The sequence below is a fragment of the Pseudorca crassidens genome, chromosome 1 (genome assembly GCF_039906515.1).
Source record: "Pseudorca crassidens isolate mPseCra1 chromosome 1, mPseCra1.hap1, whole genome shotgun sequence".
NCBI classification, from domain to species: domain Eukaryota; kingdom Metazoa; phylum Chordata; class Mammalia; order Artiodactyla; family Delphinidae; genus Pseudorca; species Pseudorca crassidens.
This window is the reverse complement of record NC_090296.1, coordinates 128,033,176-128,052,798: the sequence shown is the minus strand read 5'-3', so window position 1 is coordinate 128,052,798 and position 19,623 is coordinate 128,033,176. Positions and strand designations below refer to the sequence as shown.

The 19,623-nt window shown below is 55.5% G+C and overlaps 2 long non-coding RNA genes and 8 other non-coding genes across 10 annotated transcripts in view; all 10 read right to left on the bottom strand.

The window, feature by feature from the left end:
- The window catches only part of LOC137232859 (uncharacterized), a 139,756-nt gene that overhangs the window by 51,335 nt on the left and 68,798 nt on the right, over positions 1 to 19,623 (bottom strand). The window lies entirely within an intron of this gene.
- LOC137233426 (uncharacterized) lies at positions 892 to 7,170 on the bottom strand. Its single transcript, XR_010947411.1, has 3 exons — positions 7,022 to 7,170; positions 4,465 to 4,608; positions 892 to 2,116 (listed from the first exon to the last, which is right to left on the bottom strand). It is a non-coding gene; the product is annotated as an uncharacterized lncRNA (long non-coding RNA).
- LOC137207460 (small nucleolar RNA SNORD116) lies at positions 1,631 to 1,722 on the bottom strand. The gene has a single exon (XR_010935097.1). It is a non-coding gene; the product is annotated as a small nucleolar RNA SNORD116 (small nucleolar RNA).
- On the bottom strand, positions 4,131 to 4,222 carry LOC137207570 (small nucleolar RNA SNORD116). Its single transcript, XR_010935160.1, has one exon. It is a non-coding gene; the product is annotated as a small nucleolar RNA SNORD116 (small nucleolar RNA).
- On the bottom strand, positions 6,690 to 6,781 carry LOC137207478 (small nucleolar RNA SNORD116). Its single transcript, XR_010935109.1, has one exon. It is a non-coding gene; the product is annotated as a small nucleolar RNA SNORD116 (small nucleolar RNA).
- Positions 9,190 to 9,281, bottom strand: LOC137207568 (small nucleolar RNA SNORD116). The gene has a single exon (XR_010935158.1). It is a non-coding gene; the product is annotated as a small nucleolar RNA SNORD116 (small nucleolar RNA).
- On the bottom strand, positions 11,749 to 11,840 carry LOC137207456 (small nucleolar RNA SNORD116). Its single transcript, XR_010935096.1, has one exon. It is a non-coding gene; the product is annotated as a small nucleolar RNA SNORD116 (small nucleolar RNA).
- LOC137207565 (small nucleolar RNA SNORD116) lies at positions 14,249 to 14,340 on the bottom strand. The gene has a single exon (XR_010935157.1). It is a non-coding gene; the product is annotated as a small nucleolar RNA SNORD116 (small nucleolar RNA).
- On the bottom strand, positions 16,808 to 16,899 carry LOC137207448 (small nucleolar RNA SNORD116). Its single transcript, XR_010935090.1, has one exon. It is a non-coding gene; the product is annotated as a small nucleolar RNA SNORD116 (small nucleolar RNA).
- Positions 19,308 to 19,399, bottom strand: LOC137207560 (small nucleolar RNA SNORD116). The gene has a single exon (XR_010935156.1). It is a non-coding gene; the product is annotated as a small nucleolar RNA SNORD116 (small nucleolar RNA).

Sequence of the window (19,623 nt, the reverse complement as noted above, 5' to 3'; positions counted from 1 at the left end):
ACGGCCTTCATCAAAAGCAGCTCGAAGGGAACCGTGACAAAGGGCACGTGAGGAACAGCTGGACTGATCAAGGGAGACTCACCAGTAGGCACACTTCCTGAGCTGCTGCCAAGACAGATGACCTACCCTTGGTTCACACACAGAGGTAATGACATGGGAAACATTCTGAAGCCCAACGTGGTGGGGAAACCCTTGCAACCAAATGGCATGGGAGCCATTCCAATGCCCATTGTGGCGGAGAACACCATTGCACCAATGGGGTCAACTGCAGTGGTACCTGGCACATTCACACTCCGGGCCCGTCAGTGACGTGACCTCGGAGAAACAGTGAGGCCCAGGTCTTCTAGAAGCAAGGTGTGACCCACAGCCATGCAATTAAGAGAACCCAGCCAACAGCCTAGACACTTGAACCGCTATGACTCGTCTGGCCTGTGGCCAGGCACACCGGATACCACAGTCTGGATGCACCAGCGCGTGGCAGTAAAAATGACCCCCGCACCACACACCCTCACCCGCCTTTAAATCTATAGCCTTTCCTTGGCAGCCGACTCCCTTTTTTCCGCATGGTTGTGCCCAGTGACCTCCGGGAAGAGCTGCAAACCTCAGGGAACGCTATGTGGGCCAGGTTTAGTAAAGATGTTGGGCTGGACTCAGGAACACCCTCACACCTTCAACACAGGGGGAACGTGGACAGACAGGGACAAAACACCCCACGACCTCCAAATCAGCCCCCATGAGAAGACACCATACTGTGCCACAAAGGCAACCATTCACTAGCATAGGGACCCGCCATGAAGTAAATCAACCAAGGAGGGGAAAAAGGCGGGACAGTCCACAGAAGTTCTCCCCTGTTCCCTCTCTACACGTGCCTCCAAATGCTCCTGAGGGGATATCAAAAGTGTTCCTGGAAGCCTATGGCCTCTGTCAATCTGTCCACCCACAAGTAAACATGTGGGCTTAGCCAGCCATTTCATGTGTCTTTATAGGTAGCCTTGCCCTTCCCTCTCCACCGGGATCCCAACGTGTCATGGAAAGATGCCAGAGCCACCCCTCACCAAAGAAGCTTGCTGTGACTTATCTTGACTAAGGCATTTTCTAGCCTGTTCACACAGCACACACAAGCCGGAAACAACCCGAGGAGGAGCCATCAGCTTGGCCAACCGCCCGGGGACAATGGCCCATTGGATTTCTCCCCTCATCATGAGAAACCTAAACTGCATCTGGTCTCCCAAGCAGAACATGACAAAGAGCCAGCCCTAGGCCAGGAATCCTGCTCTGACCCTGAGCATAGACTTCTCTTTCCGTGAGGGCACAAGGCAACGAGTAGCCGGTGGCGGCGGCCTGTAGAACTCAAATGCAGTCGATAGGACCACCAATGGTTCACGCTTCCTTTCCTAGCCGCATGCTCGTCCGTGGCAGGGGACAGAAGTCCTGGCTCGACCAAGGAACCCAGAGACGGCACGCTGTCCCTAGCCTTCCCACCTGGATTGGCATCCCAGGCTCCTTTCCCAATGGCTCTTCTCCCCACGAGGCGGCCACAACCCTCCACTTGAACAACGTGGCTGTACACACACACGGCAGCAAACGCAACCTCAACCTCTCCCTACTTTCCTTTTGGGAGCCACGTGCTGGACCTCAGTTCCGATGAGGAGACGGTAGGGTTTTCTCACTCATTTTGTTCAGATTTCCAAGGAATGCATTTGTGGGGGTCATCATCGATCCAAGCACATGCTCAAACGCCGGACATGCAAAGTTGCAGATTCCACCAAGGGACGGCCAGTGAGCTGAATCATGTCAGCATACAGAAGCGGCCAGATCTGAGCCATGGGGCAGGAAATGCAGCCAGTTCTCAGGTCATCGAAGCTCATGTTCCCCAGGAAAAAGACAGAAGATGAGGCTGTAGCACCGGTTTTCAGTTCCCGTGGCCAAACCTCTAGGTTTTAGCAAAGAAGTGCCACTTACCGCAACAAGGTTTAAACCAGGATCCTCATGGAATGTGCGCCAACACCCCTGCGAGACTCCTCCTCCTCCCTTCACCAGGTATTATGGATTATACGGATGGCCCCAGGCTGCTCTGCTGCTGGGATTCCGTCCCTGGCAGTCCACCTGGCTCGGGCTGAGAGAACACACGCGTGCTTGAGGATGGTGCACGGGTGCACCGAGGGAAAGGGCGATACCATCTAGTGATGCGTGCTCTATATCCCCTCAACAGTTCATTTGCTGCCCATCGTGCCTGGGTGTCCGCACGTAAATGTGAAAGCAATGTGGCGTAGACGCCTTCACAGCGTGCCGCCATCAGGACAAAGAGCCCCGCTGTCCAACAACACCCTGGCCTCGGGCCCTGCAATTCCTCTCCTGAGCACTCTCCCCTCCATCACAGCTAAAGGATGTCTTCCGGAAACCCTGAGACACGCTCAGGGCAACTGTGCCTCCTCAGACTAAGAGCCGGTGACCTTTGGGGAACACACCAACTCTAAGCACACATGGCTCCACACAGTGGACGCGCCCGGAAGATCAAGAGATCTTCCACAAGGGAAGGGCACACGGCCGAATATGACGGCCTCCACCAAAAGCGGCTCATAGGGACCCACGACAAGGGCACGTGAGGAACACCTGGACTAATCAAGGCAGACTCACCAGCAGGCATACTTCCTGGCCTGCTGTTAGGACAGACGACCTACCCTTGTCGTACACACAAAGGTAATGGCATGGGAACCATTACGATGCCCAACGTGGCGGGGCAAACTGTTGCAGCAATTGGGTCTCTTGCAGTGCTGCCTGGCACTTTCACACTCTGGGTCCGTCAGTGACGTGACCTCGGTGAAACCGTGAGGCCCAGGTCCTCTAGAAGCAACGTGTTACCTACAGCCGCGCAACAAGAGAACCCGGCCAACAGCCTAGACACCTGAACCGGTATGACTTCTCTGGACTGTGGCCAGGCACGCCGTACACCACAGTCTCAAAGCACCACCGGGTGGCAGGAGAAAAGATCCCCGCACCACACATCCTCTCGGGCCCGGAAACCTGTAGCCTTTCCTTGGCAGCCGACTCCCTTTCCGCGTGGTTTTGCCCAAAGACCTCCGGGAAGGTCTGCAATCCTCAGGGACTGCTAGGTGGGCTGGGTGTAGTACCGATGCAGGGCTGTACTGAGGAACACCTTCACATCTTCAACACAGGGAGAACGTGGACAGACAGGGACAAAACACCCCACGGCCTCCAAATCAGCCCCCATGAGAAGACACCATACTGTGCCACGAAGGCAACCATTCCCTGGCACAGGGACCCGCCATGAAGTAAATTGACCAAGGAGGGGAAACAGGCGAGACACGCCACAGATGTGCTCCCGTGTTCCCTCTCTACACTTGCCTCCAAATGTCCCTGAGGAAATACCAAAAGTGTTCCCGGAAGCCTATGACCACCATCGATCTATCCACCCACCAGTAAACCTGTGGGATTAGCCAGCCATCTCTCGTGTCTGCTTCATTCGCCTTGCCCTCCTCTCTCCACCGGGATCCCAACGTGTCAGGGAAAGATGCCAGAGCCACCCCTCACCAAAGAAGCTTGCTGTGACTTACCTTCACTAAGGCATTTTCTAGCCCTTTCACACAGCACACACAAGCCAGACACAACCCGGGGAGGAGCCCTTAGCTTGGCCAACCTCCCGGCGACAATGGCCCATTGGATTTCTCCCCTTATCAGGAGAAACCTAAACTGCATCTGGTCTCCCAAGCAGAACATGGCAAAGAAGCCTGCCCTAGGCCAGGAATCCTGCTCTGACCCTGAGCCTACAGACTTCCGTTTCTTTGCGGGCACAAGGCAACGAGTAGCCGGTGGCGGAGGCCTGTAGAACTCAAGGGCAGGCGACCGGACCACCAAGGGCTCACGCTTCCTCTCCTACCCGAATGCTGAACCGTGGCAGGGGACAGCAGTCCCGGCTAGACCAAGGAACCCACAGACGGCACGCTCTCCCTAGCCTTCCCTCCTGGATTGGCATCCCAGGCTCCTTTCCCAATGCCTCTTCTCCCCATCAGACGGCCACAAGCCTCAACTTAAACAGCGTGGCTGTGGACACCCACGGGAGCAAATGCAACGCGAACCTCTCCCTACTTTCCTTTTGGGAGCCACGTGTTGGACCTCAGTTCCAAGGAGGAGACGGCAGGGATTTCTCACTCATTTTGTTCAGATTTCCAAGGAATGCGTTTGTGGAAGTCATCGTCGAGCCAAGCACATGCTCAAACGCTGGACATGCAAACTTGCAGATTCCACCACGGTACGGACAGCGAGCTGAATCACGTCAGCATACGGAAGTGAACAAAGCAAAGCCATTGGGGAAGGAAATGCAGCCAGTTCTCAGGGCATCGAAGCTCGGGTTCCCATGGAAAAGGCCAGAAGGTGAGGGTGTAGCCCCGTTGCACATGTTCCCTTGGTCAAACCTCTAGGTTTCAGGAAAGAGGTGCTACTTACCGCAACAAGGGTTAAACCAGGATCCTCATGGAATGCGGGCCAACACCCCTGTGAGACTCCTCCTCCTCACTTCACCGGGTGTCAGGGATTATACAGATGGTCCCAGGTTGATCTGCTGCTGGAATTCCTTTCCTGGCATTCCACCTGGCTCGGGGTGAGAGAACACATGCGTTCTATCGGAGGGTGCACGGGTGCACCGAGCGAAAGGGCGATGTCCCTCAGTGATGCGTGCTCTGTCTCCCCTCGACATTTAATTTGCTGCAGATCTTGCCTGTGGGTCCGCAGGGAAACGTGAAAGCAACATAGAGCTGACGCCTTCAGAGGGTGCAGCCATCAGGACATAGAGCACCGCTGTCCAAAATCCCCCTGGTCTCGGGCACTGCAATTCCACTCCTGAGTGCTCTCCCATCCACCACAGCAGAAGGATGTCTTCCTAAACCCCTGAGACACCCTCTGGGCAACTGTGGCCCCTCAGACTAAGAGCCGGTGCCATCTAGGGGAACATGCCCGCCCTTGGCACATATTCTTCCACACAAGTGCCACGCTCTTACGGGCAAGAGATCTTCCACAAGGGAAGGGGCCTTGGCCGAATATGACGGCCTTCATCAAAAGCAGCTCGAAGGGAACCGTGACAAAGGGCACGTGAGGAACAGCTGGACTGATCAAGGGAGACTCACCAGTAGGCACACTTCCTGAGCTGCTGCCAAGACAGATGACCTACCCTTGGTTCACACACAGAGGTAATGACATGGGAAACATTCTGAAGCCCAACGTGGTGGGGAAACCCTTGCAACCAAATGGCATGGGAGCCATTCCAATGCCCATTGTGGCGGAGAACACCATTGCACCAATGGGGTCAACTGCAGTGGTACCTGGCACATTCACACTCCGGGCCCGTCAGTGACGTGACCTCGGAGAAACAGTGAGGCCCAGGTCTTCTAGAAGCAATGTGTGACCCACAGCCATGCAATTAAGAGAACCCAGCCAACAGCCTAGACACTTGAACCGCTATGACTCGTCTGGCCTGTGGCCAGGCACACCGGATACCACAGTCTGGATGCACCAGCGCGTGGCAGTAAAAATGACCCCCGCACCACACACCCTCACCCGCCTTTAAATCTATAGCCTTTCCTTGGCAGCCGACTCCCTTTTTTCCGCATGGTTGTGCCCAGTGACCTCCGGGAAGAGCTGCAAACCTCAGGGAACGCTATGTGGGCCAGGTTTAGTAAAGATGTTGGGCTGGACTCAGGAACACCCTCACACCTTCAACACAGGGGGAACGTGGACAGACAGGGACAAAACACCCCACGACCTCCAAATCAGCCCCCATGAGAAGACACCATACTGTGCCACAAAGGCAACCATTCACTAGCATAGGGACCCGCCATGAAGTAAATCGACCAAGGAGGGGAAAAAGGCGGGACAGTCCACAGAAGTTCTCCCCTGTTCCCTCTCTACACGTGCCTCCAAATGCTCCTGAGGGGATATCAAAAGTGTTCCTGGAAGCCTATGGCCTCTGTCAATCTGTCCACCCACAAGTAAACATGTGGGCTTAGCCAGCCATTTCATGTGTCTTTATAGGTAGCCTTGCCCTTCCCTCTCCACCGGGATCCCAACGTGTCATGGAAAGATGCCAGAGCCACCCCTCACCAAAGAAGCTTGCTGTGACTTATCTTGACTAAGGCATTTTCTAGCCTGTTCACACAGCACACACAAGCCGGAAACAACCCGAGGAGGAGCCATCAGCTTGGCCAACTGCCCGGGGACAATGGCCCATTGGATTTCTCCCCTCATCATGAGAAACCTAAACTGCATCTGGTCTCCCAAGCAGAACATGACAAAGAGCCAGCCCTAGGCCAGGAATCCTGCTCTGACCCTGAGCATAGACTTCTCTTTCCGTGAGGGCACAAGGCAACGAGTAGCCGGTGGCGGCGGCCTGTAGAACTCAAATGCAGTCGATAGGACCACCAATGGTTCACGCTTCCTTTCCTAGCCGCATGCTCGTCCGTGGCAGGGGACAGAAGTCCTGGCTCGACCAAGGAACCCAGAGACGGCACGCTGTCCCTAGCCTTCCCACCTGGATTGGCATCCCAGGCTCCTTTCCCAATGGCTCTTCTCCCCACGAGACGGCCACAACCCTCCACTTGAACAACGTGGCTGTACACACACACGGCAGCAAACGCAACCTCAACCTCTCCCTACTTTCCTTTTGGGAGCCACGTGCTGGACCTCAGTTCTGATGAGGAGACGGTAGGGTTTTCTCACTCATTTTGTTCAGATTTCCAAGGAATGCATTTGTGGGGGTCATCATCGATCCAAGCACATGCTCAAACGCCGGACATGCAAAGTTGCAGATTCCACCAAGGGACGGCCAGTGAGCTGAATCATGTCAGCATACAGAAGCGGCCAGATCTGAGCCATGGGGCAGGAAATGCAGCCAGTTCTCAGGTCATCGAAGCTCATGTTCCCCAGGAAAAAGACAGAAGATGAGGCTGTAGCACCGGTTTTCAGTTCCCGTGGCCAAACCTCTAGGTTTTAGCAAAGAAGTGCCACTTACCGCAACAAGGTTTAAACCAGGATCCTCATGGAATGTGCGCCAACACCCCTGCGAGACTCCTCCTCCTCCCTTCACCAGGTATTATGGATTATACGGATGGCCCCAGGCTGCTCTGCTGCTGGGATTCCGTCCCTGGCAGTCCACCTGGCTCGGGCTGAGAGAACACACGCGTGCTTGAGGATGGTGCACGGGTGCACCGAGGGAAAGGGCGATACCATCTAGTGATGCGTGCTCTATATCCCCTCAACAGTTCATTTGCTGCCCATCGTGCCTGGGTGTCCGCACGTAAATGTGAAAGCAATGTGGCGTAGACGCCTTCACAGCGTGCCGCCATCAGGACAAAGAGCCCCGCTGTCCAACAACACCCTGGCCTCGGGCCCTGCAATTCCTCTCCTGAGCACTCTCCCCTCCATCACAGCTAAAGGATGTCTTCCGGAAACCCTGAGACACGCTCAGGGCAACTGTGCCTCCTCAGACTAAGAGCCGGTGACCTTTGGGGAACACACCAACTCTAAGCACACATGGCTCCACACAGTGGACGCGCCCGGAAGATCAAGAGATCTTCCACAAGGGAAGGGCACACGGCCGAATATGACGGCCTCCACCAAAAGCGGCTCATAGGGACCCACGACAAGGGCACGTGAGGAACACCTGGACTAATCAAGGCAGACTCACCAGCAGGCATACTTCCTGGCCTGCTGTTAGGACAGACGACCTACCCTTGTCGTACACACAAAGGTAATGGCATGGGAACCATTACGATGCCCAACGTGGCGGGGCAAACTGTTGCAGCAATTGGGTCTCTTGCAGTGCTGCCTGGCACTTTCACACTCTGGGTCCGTCAGTGACGTGACCTCGGTGAAACCGTGAGGCCCAGGTCCTCTAGAAGCAACGTGTTACCTACAGCCGCGCAACAAGAGAACCCGGCCAACAGCCTAGACACCTGAACCGGTATGACTTCTCTGGACTGTGGCCAGGCACGCCGTACACCACAGTCTCAAAGCACCAGCGGGTGGCAGGAGAAAAGATCCCCGCACCACACATCCTCTCGGGCCCGGAAACCTGTAGCCTTTCCTTGGCAGCCGACTCCCTTTCCGCGTGGTTTTGCCCAAAGACCTCCGGGAAGGTCTGCAATCCTCAGGGACTGCTAGGTGGGCTGGGTGTAGTACCGATGCAGGGCTGTACTGAGGAACACCTTCACATCTTCAACACAGGGAGAACGTGGACAGACAGGGACAAAACACCCCACGGCCTCCAAATCAGCCCCCATGAGAAGACACCATACTGTGCCACGAAGGCAACCATTCCCTGGCACAGGGACCCGCCATGAAGTAAATTGACCAAGGAGGGGAAACAGGCGAGACACGCCACAGATGTGCTCCCGTGTTCCCTCTCTACACTTGCCTCCAAATGTCCCTGAGGGAATACCAAAAGTGTTCCCGGAAGCCTATGACCACCATCGATCTATCCACCCACCAGTAAACCTGTGGGATTAGCCAGCCATCTCTCGTGTCTGCTTCATTCGCCTTGCCCTCCTCTCTCCACCGGGATCCCAACGTGTCAGGGAAAGATGCCAGAGCCACCCCTCACCAAAGAAGCTTGCTGTGACTTACCTTCACTAAGGCATTTTCTAGCCCTTTCACACAGCACACACAAGCCAGACACAACCCGAGGAGGAGCCCTTAGCTTGGCCAACCTCCCGGTGACAATGGCCCATTGGATTTCTCCCCTTATCAGGAGAAACCTAAACTGCATCTGGTCTCCCAAGCAGAACATGGCAAAGAAGCCTGCCCTAGGCCAGGAATCCTGCTCTGACCCTGAGCCTACAGACTTCCGTTTCTTTGCGGGCACAAGGCAACGAGTAGCCGGTGGCGGAGGCCTGTAGAACTCAAGGGCAGGCGACCGGACCACCAAGGGCTCACGCTTCCTCTCCTACCCGAATGCTGAACCGTGGCAGGGGACAGCAGTCCCGGCTAGACCAAGGAACCCACAGACGGCACGCTCTCCCTAGCCTTCCCTCCTGGATTGGCATCCCAGGCTCCTTTCCCAATGCCTCTTCTCCCCATCAGACGGCCACAAGCCTCAACTTAAACAGCGTGGCTGTGGACACCCACGGGAGCAAATGCAACGCGAACCTCTCCCTACTTTCCTTTTGGGAGCCACGTGTTGGACCTCAGTTCCAAGGAGGAGACGGCAGGGATTTCTCACTCATTTTGTTCAGATTTCCAAGGAATGCGTTTGTGGAAGTCATCGTCGAGCCAAGCACATGCTCAAACGCTGGACATGCAAACTTGCAGATTCCACCACGGTACGGACAGCGAGCTGAATCACGTCAGCATACGGAAGTGAACAAAGCAAAGCCATTGGGGAAGGAAATGCAGCCAGTTCTCAGGGCATCGAAGCTCGGGTTCCCATGGAAAAGGCCAGAAGGTGAGGGTGTAGCCCCGTTGCACATGTTCCCTTGGTCAAACCTCTAGGTTTCAGGAAAGAGGTGCTACTTACCGCAACAAGGGTTAAACCAGGATCCTCATGGAATGCGGGCCAACACCCCTGTGAGACTCCTCCTCCTCACTTCACCGGGTGTCAGGGATTATACAGATGGTCCCAGGTTGATCTGCTGCTGGAATTCCTTTCTTGGCATTCCACCTGGCTCGGGGTGAGAGAACACATGCGTTCTATAGGAGGGTGCACGGGTGCACCGAGCGAAAGGGCGATGTCCCTCAGTGATGCGTGCTCTGTCTCCCCTCGACATTTAATTTGCTGCAGATCTTGCCTGTGGGTCCGCAGGGAAACGTGAAAGCAACATAGAGCTGACGCCTTCAGAGGGTGCGGCCATCAGGACATAGAGCACCGCTGTCCAAAATCCCCCTGGTCTCGGGCACTGCAATTCCACTCCTGAGTGCTCTCCCATCCACCACAGCAGAAGGATGTCTTCCTAAACCCCTGAGACACCCTCTGGGCAACTGTGGCCCCTCAGACTAAGAGCCGGTGCCATCTAGGGGAACACGCCCGCCCTTGGCACATATTCTTCCACACAAGTGCCACGCTCTTACGGGCAAGAGATCTTCCACAAGGGAAGGGGCCTTGGCCGAATATGACGGCCTTCATCAAAAGCAGCTCGAAGGGAACCGTGACAAAGGGCACGTGAGGAACAGCTGGACTGATCAAGGGAGACTCACCAGTAGGCACACTTCCTGAGCTGCTGCCAAGACAGATGACCTACCCTTGGTTCACACACAGAGGTAATGACATGGGAAACATTCTGAAGCCCAACGTGGTGGGGAAACCCTTGCAACCAAATGGCATGGGAGCCATTCCAATGCCCATTGTGGCGGAGAACACCATTGCACCAATGGGGTCAACTGCAGTGGTACCTGGCACATTCACACTCCGGGCCCGTCAGTGACGTGACCTCGGAGAAACAGTGAGGCCCAGGTCTTCTAGAAGCAAGGTGTGACCCACAGCCATGCAATTAAGAGAACCCAGCCAACAGCCTAGACACTTGAACCGCTATGACTCGTCTGGCCTGTGGCCAGGCACACCGGATACCACAGTCTGGATGCACCAGCGCGTGGCAGTAAAAATGACCCCCGCACCACACACCCTCACCCGCCTTTAAATCTATAGCCTTTCCTTGGCAGCCGACTCCCTTTTTTCCGCATGGTTGTGCCCAGTGACCTCCGGGAAGAGCTGCAAACCTCAGGGAACGCTATGTGGGCCAGGTTTAGTAAAGATGTTGGGCTGGACTCAGGAACACCCTCACACCTTCAACACAGGGGGAACGTGGACAGACAGGGACAAAACACCCCACGACCTCCAAATCAGCCCCCATGAGAAGACACCATACTGTGCCACAAAGGCAACCATTCACTAGCATAGGGACCCGCCATGAAGTAAATCGACCAAGGAGGGGAAAAAGGCGGGACAGTCCACAGAAGTTCTCCCCTGTTCCCTCTCTACACGTGCCTCCAAATGCTCCTGAGGGGATATCAAAAGTGTTCCTGGAAGCCTATGGCCTCTGTCAATCTGTCCACCCACAAGTAAACATGTGGGCTTAGCCAGCCATTTCATGTGTCTTTATAGGTAGCCTTGCCCTTCCCTCTCCACCGGGATCCCAACGTGTCATGGAAAGATGCCAGAGCCACCCCTCACCAAAGAAGCTTGCTGTGACTTATCTTGACTAAGGCATTTTCTAGCCTGTTCACACAGCACACACAAGCCGGAAACAACCCGAGGAGGAGCCATCAGCTTGGCCAACCGCCCGGGGACAATGGCCCATTGGATTTCTCCCCTCATCATGAGAAACCTAAACTGCATCTGGTCTCCCAAGCAGAACATGACAAAGAGCCAGCCCTAGGCCAGGAATCCTGCTCTGACCCTGAGCATAGACTTCTCTTTCCGTGAGGGCACAAGGCAACGAGTAGCCGGTGGCGGCGGCCTGTAGAACTCAAATGCAGTCGATAGGACCACCAATGGTTCACGCTTCCTTTCCTAGCCGCATGCTCGTCCGTGGCAGGGGACAGAAGTCCTGGCTCGACCAAGGAACCCAGAGACGGCACGCTGTCCCTAGCCTTCCCACCTGGATTGGCATCCCAGGCTCCTTTCCCAATGGCTCTTCTCCCCACGAGGCGGCCACAACCCTCCACTTGAACAACGTGGCTGTACACACACACGGCAGCAAACGCAACCTCAACCTCTCCCTACTTTCCTTTTGGGAGCCACGTGCTGGACCTCAGTTCCGATGAGGAGACGGTAGGGTTTTCTCACTCATTTTGTTCAGATTTCCAAGGAATGCATTTGTGGGGGTCATCATCGATCCAAGCACATGCTCAAACGCCGGACATGCAAAGTTGCAGATTCCACCAAGGGACGGCCAGTGAGCTGAATCATGTCAGCATACAGAAGCGGCCAGATCTGAGCCATGGGGCAGGAAATGCAGCCAGTTCTCAGGTCATCGAAGCTCATGTTCCCCAGGAAAAAGACAGAAGATGAGGCTGTAGCACCCGTTTTCAGTTCCCGTGGCCAAACCTCTAGGTTTTAGCAAAGAAGTGCCACTTACCGCAACAAGGTTTAAACCAGGATCCTCATGGAATGTGCGCCAACACCCCTGCGAGACTCCTCCTCCTCCCTTCACCAGGTATTATGGATTATACGGATGGCCCCAGGCTGCTCTGCTGCTGGGATTCCGTCCCTGGCAGTCCACCTGGCTCGGGCTGAGAGAACACACGCGTGCTTGAGGATGGTGCACGGGCGCACCGAGGGAAAGGGCGATACCATCTAGTGATGCGTGCTCTATATCCCCTCAACAGTTCATTTGCTGCCCATCGTGCCTGGGTGTCCGCACGTAAATGTGAAAGCAATGTGGCGTAGACGCCTTCACAGCGTGCCGCCATCAGGACAAAGAGCCCCGCTGTCCAACAACACCCTGGCCTCGGGCCCTGCAATTCCTCTCCTGAGCACTCTCCCCTCCATCACAGCTAAAGGATGTCTTCCGGAAACCCTGAGACACGCTCAGGGCAACTGTGCCTCCTCAGACTAAGAGCCGGTGACCTTTGGGGAACACACCAACTCTAAGCACACATGGCTCCACACAGTGGACGCGCCCGGAAGATCAAGAGATCTTCCACAAGGGAAGGGCACACGGCCGAATATGACGGCCTCCACCAAAAGCGGCTCATAGGGACCCACGACAAGGGCACGTGAGGAACACCTGGACTAATCAAGGCAGACTCACCAGCAGGCATACTTCCTGGCCTGCTGTTAGGACAGACGACCTACCCTTGTCGTACACACAAAGGTAATGGCATGGGAACCATTACGATGCCCAACGTGGCGGGGCAAACTGTTGCAGCAATTGGGTCTCTTGCAGTGCTGCCTGGCACTTTCACACTCTGGGTCCGTCAGTGACGTGACCTCGGTGAAACCGTGAGGCCCAGGTCCTCTAGAAGCAACGTGTTACCTACAGCCGCGCAACAAGAGAACCCGGCCAACAGCCTAGACACCTGAACCGGTATGACTTCTCTGGACTGTGGCCAGGCACGCCGTACACCACAGTCTCAAAGCACCAGCGGGTGGCAGGAGAAAAGATCCCCGCACCACACATCTTCTCGGGCCCGGAAACCTGTAGCCTTTCCTTGGCAGCCGACTCCCTTTCCGCGTGGTTTTGCCCAAAGACCTCCGGGAAGGTCTGCAATCCTCAGGGACTGCTAGGTGGGCTGGGTGTAGTACCGATGCAGGGCTGTACTGAGGAACACCTTCACATCTTCAACACAGGGAGAACGTGGACAGACAGGGACAAAACACCCCACGGCCTCCAAATCAGCCCCCATGAGAAGACACCATACTGTGCCACGAAGGCAACCATTCCCTGGCACAGGGACCCGCCATGAAGTAAATTGACCAAGGAGGGGAAACAAGCGAGACACGCCACAGATGTGCTCCCGTGTTCCCTCTCTACACTTGCCTCCAAATGTCCCTGAGGGAATACCAAAAGTGTTCCCGGAAGCCTATGACCACCATCGATCTATCCACCCACCAGTAAACCTGTGGGATTAGCCAGCCATCTCTCGTGTCTGCTTCATTCGCCTTGCCCTCCTCTCTCCACCGGGATCCCAACGTGTCAGGGAAAGATGCCAGAGCCACCCCTCACCAAAGAAGCTTGCTGTGACTTACCTTCACTAAGGCATTTTCTAGCCCTTTCACACAGCACACACAAGCCAGACACAACCCGAGGAGGAGCCCTTAGCTTGGCCAACCTCCCGGTGACAATGGCCCATTGGATTTCTCCCCTTATCAGGAGAAACCTAAACTGCATCTGGTCTCCCAAGCAGAACATGGCAAAGAAGCCTGCCCTAGGCCAGGAATCCTGCTCTGACCCTGAGCCTACAGACTTCCGTTTCTTTGCGGGCACAAGGCAACGAGTAGCCGGTGGCGGAGGCCTGTAGAACTCAAGGGCAGGCGACCGGACCACCAAGGGCTCACGCTTCCTCTCCTACCCGAATGCTGAACCGTGGCAGGGGACAGCAGTCCCGGCTAGACCAAGGAACCCACAGACGGCACGCTCTCCCTAGCCTTCCCTCCTGGATTGGCATCCCAGGCTCCTTTCCCAATGCCTCTTCTCCCCATCAGACGGCCACAAGCCTCAACTTAAACAGCGTGGCTGTGGACACCCACGGGAGCAAATGCAACGCGAACCTCTCCCTACTTTCCTTTTGGGAGCCACGTGTTGGACCTCAGTTCCAAGGAGGAGACGGCAGGGATTTCTCACTCATTTTGTTCAGATTTCCAAGGAATGCGTTTGTGGAAGTCATCGTCGAGCCAAGCACATGCTCAAACGCTGGACATGCAAACTTGCAGATTCCACCACGGTACGGACAGCGAGCTGAATCACGTCAGCATACGGAAGTGAACAAAGCAAAGCCATTGGGGAAGGAAATGCAGCCAGTTCTCAGGGCATCGAAGCTCGGGTTCCCATGGAAAAGGCCAGAAGGTGAGGGTGTAGCCCCGTTGCACATGTTCCCTTGGTCAAACCTCTAGGTTTCAGGAAAGAGGTGCTACTTACCGCAACAAGGGTTAAACCAGGATCCTCATGGAATGCGGGCCAACACCCCTGTGAGACTCCTCCTCCTCACTTCACCGGGTGTCAGGGATTATACAGATGGTCCCAGGTTGATCTGCTGCTGGAATTCCTTTCTTGGCATTCCACCTGGCTCGGGGTGAGAGAACACATGCGTTCTATAGGAGGGTGCACGGGTGCACCGAGCGAAAGGGCGATGTCCCTCAGTGATGCGTGCTCTGTCTCCCCTCGACATTTAATTTGCTGCAGATCTTGCCTGTGGGTCCGCAGGGAAACGTGAAAGCAACATAGAGCTGACGCCTTCAGAGGGTGCGGCCATCAGGACATAGAGCACCGCTGTCCAAAATCCCCCTGGTCTCGGGCACTGCAATTCCACTCCTGAGTGCTCTCCCATCCACCACAGCAGAAGGATGTCTTCCTAAACTCCTGAGACACCCTCTGGGCAACTGTGGCCCCTCAGACTAAGAGCCGGTGCCATCTAGGGGAACATGCCCGCCCTTGGCACATATTCTTCCACACAAGTGCCACGCTCTTACGGGCAAGAGATCTTCCACAAGGGAAGGGGCCTTGGCCGAATATGACGGCCTTCATCAAAAGCAGCTCGAAGGGAACCGTGACAAAGGGCACGTGAGGAACAGCTGGACTGATCAAGGGAGACTCACCAGTAGGCACACTTCCTGAGCTGCTGCCAAGACAGATGACCTACCCTTGGTTCACACACAGAGGTAATGACATGGGAAACATTCTGAAGCCCAACGTGGTGGGGAAACCCTTGCAACCAAATGGCATGGGAGCCATTCCAATGCCCATTGTGGCGGAGAACACCATTGCACCAATGGGGTCAACTGCAGTGGTACCTGGCACATTCACACTCCGGGCCCGTCAGTGACGTGACCTCGGAGAAACAGTGAGGCCCAGGTCTTCTAGAAGCAATGTGTGACCCACAGCCATGCAATTAAGAGAACCCAGCCAACAGCCTAGACACTTGAACCGCTATGACTCGTCTGGCCTGTGGCCAGGCACACCGGATACCACAGTCTGGATGCACCAGCGCGTGGCAGTAAAAATGACCCCCGCACCACACACCCTCACCCGCCTTTAAATCTATAGCCTTTCCTTGGCAGCCGACTCCCTTTTTTCCGCATGGTTGTGCCCAGTGACCTCCGGGAAGAGCTGCAAACCTCAGGGAACGCTATGTGGGCCAGGTTTAGTAAAGATGTTGGGCTGGACTCAGGAACACCCTCACACCTTCAACACAGGGGGAACGTGGACAGACAGGGACAAAACACCCCACGACCTCCAAATCAGCCCCCATGAGAAGACACCATACTGTGCCACAAAGGCAACCATTCACTAGCATAGGGACCCGCCATGAAGTAAATCAACCAAGGAGGGGAAAAAGACGGGACAGTCCACAGAAGTTCTCCCGTGTTCCCTCTCTACACGTGCCTCCAAATGCTCCTGAGGGGATATCAAAAGTGTTCCTGGAAGCCTATGGCCTCCGTCAATCTGTCCACCCACAAGTAAACATGTGGGCTTAGCCAGCCATTTCATGTGTCTTTATAGGTAGCCTTGCCCTTCCCTCTCCACCGGGATCCCAACGTGTCATGGAAAGATGCCAGAGCCACCCCTCACCAAAGAAGCTTGCTGTGACTTATCTTGACTAAGGCATTTTCTAGCCTGTTCACACAGCACACACAAGCCGGAAACAACCCGAGGAGGAGCCATCAGCTTGGCCAACCGCCCGGGGACAATGGCCCATTGGATTTCTCCCCTCATCATGAGAAACCTAAACTGCATCTGGTCTCCCAAGCAGAACATGACAAAGAGCCAGCCCTAGGCCAGGAATCCTGCTCTGACCCTGAGCATAGACTTCTCTTTCCGTGAGGGCACAAGGCAACGAGTAGCCGGTGGCGGCGGCCTGTAGAACTCAAATGCAGTCGATAGGACCACCAATGGTTCACGCTTCCTTTCCTAGCCGCATGCTCGTCCGTGGCAGGGGACAGAAGTCCTGGCTCGACCAAGGAACCCAGAGACGGCACGCTGTCCCTAGCCTTCCCACCTGGATTGGCATCCCAGGCTCCTTTCCCAATGGCTCTTCTCCCCACGAGACGGCCACAACCCTCCACTTGAACAACGTGGCTGTACACACACACGGCAGCAAACGCAACCTCAACCTCTCCCTACTTTCCTTTTGGGAGCCACGTGCTGGACCTCAGTTCCGATGAGGAGACGGTAGGGTTTTCTCACTCATTTTGTTCAGATTTCCAAGGAATGCATTTGTGGGGGTCATCATCGATCCAAGCACATGCTCAAACGCCGGACATGCAAAGTTGCAGATTCCACCAAGGGACGGCCAGTGAGCTGAATCATGTCAGCATACAGAAGCGGCCAGATCTGAGCCATGGGGCAGGAAATGCAGCCAGTTCTCAGGTCATCGAAGCTCATGTTCCCCAGGAAAAAGACAGAAGATGAGGCTGTAGCACCCGTTTTCAGTTCCCGTGGCCAAACCTCTAGGTTTTAGCAAAGAAGTGCCACTTACCGCAACAAGGTTTAAACCAGGATCCTCATGGAATGTGCGCCAACACCCCTGCGAGACTCCTCCTCCTCCCTTCACCAGGTATTATGGATTATACGGATGGCCCCAGGCTGCTCTGCTGCTGGGATTCCGTCCCTGGCAGTCCACCTGGCTCGGGCTGAGAGAACACACGCGTGCTTGAGGATGGTGCACGGGCGCACCGAGGGAAAGGGCGATACCATCTAGTGATGCGTGCTCTATATCCCCTCAACAGTTCATTTGCTGCCCATCGTGCCTGGGTGTCCGCACGTAAATGTGAAAGCAATGTGGCGTAGACGCCTTCACAGCGTGCCGCCATCAGGACAAAGAGCCCCGCTGTCCAACAACACCCTGGCCTCGGGCCCTGCAATTCCTCTCCTGAGCACTCTCCCCTCCATCACAGCTAAAGGATGTCTTCCGGAAACCCTGAGACACGCTCAGGGCAACTGTGCCTCCTCAGACTAAGAGCCGGTGACCTTTGGGGAACACACCAACTCTAAGCACACATGGCTCCACACAGTGGACGCGCCCGGAAGATCAAGAGATCTTCCACAAGGGAAGGGCACACGGCCGAATATGACGGCCTCCACCAAAAGCGGCTCATAGGGACCCACGACAAGGGCACGTGAGGAACACCTGGACTAATCAAGGCAGACTCACCAGCAGGCATACTTCCTGGCCTGCTGTTAGGACAGACGACCTACCCTTGTCGTACACACAAAGGTAATGGCATGGGAACCATTACGATGCCCAACGTGGCGGGGCAAACTGTTGCAGCAATTGGGTCTCTTGCAGTGCTGCCTGGCACTTTCACACTCTGGGTCCGTCAGTGACGTGACCTCGGTGAAACCGTGAGGCCCAGGTCCTCTAGAAGCAACGTGTTACCTACAGCCGCGCAACAAGAGAACCCGGCCAACAGCCTAGACACCTGAACCGGTATGACTTCTCTGGACTGTGGCCAGGCACGCCGTACACCACAGTCTCAAAGCACCAGCGGGTGGCAGGAGAAAAGATCCCTGCACCACACATCCTCTCGGGCCCGGAAACCTGTAGCCTTTCCTTGGCAGCCGACTCCCTTTCCGCGTGGTTTTGCCCAAAGACCTCCGGGAAGGTCTGCAATCCTCAGGGACTGCTAGGTGGGCTGGGTGTAGTACCGATGCAGGGCTGTACTGAGGAACACCTTCACATCTTCAACACAGGGAGAACGTGGACAGACAGGGACAAAACACCCCACGGCCTCCAAATCAGCCCCCATGAGAAGACACCATACTGTGCCACGAAGGCAACCATTCCCTGGCACAGGGACCCGCCATGAAGTAAATTGACCAAGGAGGGGAAACAGGCGAGACACGCCACAGATGTGCTCCCGTGTTCCCTCTCTACACTTGCCTCCAAATGTCCCTGAGGGAATACCAAAAGTGTTCCCGGAAGCCTATGACCACCATCGATCTATCCACCCACCAGTAAACCTGTGGGATTAGCCAGCCATCTCTCGTGTCTGCTTCATTCGCCTTGCCCTCCTCTCTCCACCGGGATCCCAACGTGTCAGGGAAAGATGCCAGAGCCACCCCTCACCAAAGAAGCTTGCTGTGACTTACCTTCACTAAGGCATTTTCTAGCCCTTTCACACAGCACACACAAGCCAGACACAACCCGGGGAGGAGCCCTTAGCTTGGCCAACCTCCCGGCGACAATGGCCCATTGGATTTCTCCCCTTATCAGGAGAAACCTAAACTGCATCTGGTCTCCCAAGCAGAACATGGCAAAGAAGCCTGCCCTAGGCCAGGAATCCTGCTCTGACCCTGAGCCTACAGACTTCCGTTTCTTTGCGGGCACAAGGCAACGAGTAGCCGGTGGCGGAGGCCTGTAGAACTCAAGGGCAGGCGACCGGACCACCAAGGGCTCACGCTTCCTCTCCTACCCGAATGCTGAACCGTGGCAGGGGACAGCAGTCCCGGCTAGACCAAGGAACCCACAGACGGCACGCTCTCCCTAGCCTTCCCTCCTGGATTGGCATCCCAGGCTCCTTTCCCAATGCCTCTTCTCCCCATCAGACGGCCACAAGCCTCAACTTAAACAGCGTGGCTGTGGACACCCACGGGAGCAAATGCAACGCGAACCTCTCCCTACTTTCCTTTTGGGAGCCACGTGTTGGACCTCAGTTCCAAGGAGGAGACGGCAGGGATTTCTCACTCATTTTGTTCAGATTTCCAAGGAATGCGTTTGTGGAAGTCATCGTCGAGCCAAGCACATGCTCAAACGCTGGACATGCAAACTTGCAGATTCCACCACGGTACGGACAGCGAGCTGAATCACGTCAGCATACGGAAGTGAACAAAGCAAAGCCATTGGGGAAGGAAATGCAGCCAGTTCTCAGGGCATCGAAGCTCGGGTTCCCATGGAAAAGGCCAGAAGGTGAGGGTGTAGCCCCGTTGCACATGTTCCCTTGGTCAAACCTCTAGGTTTCAG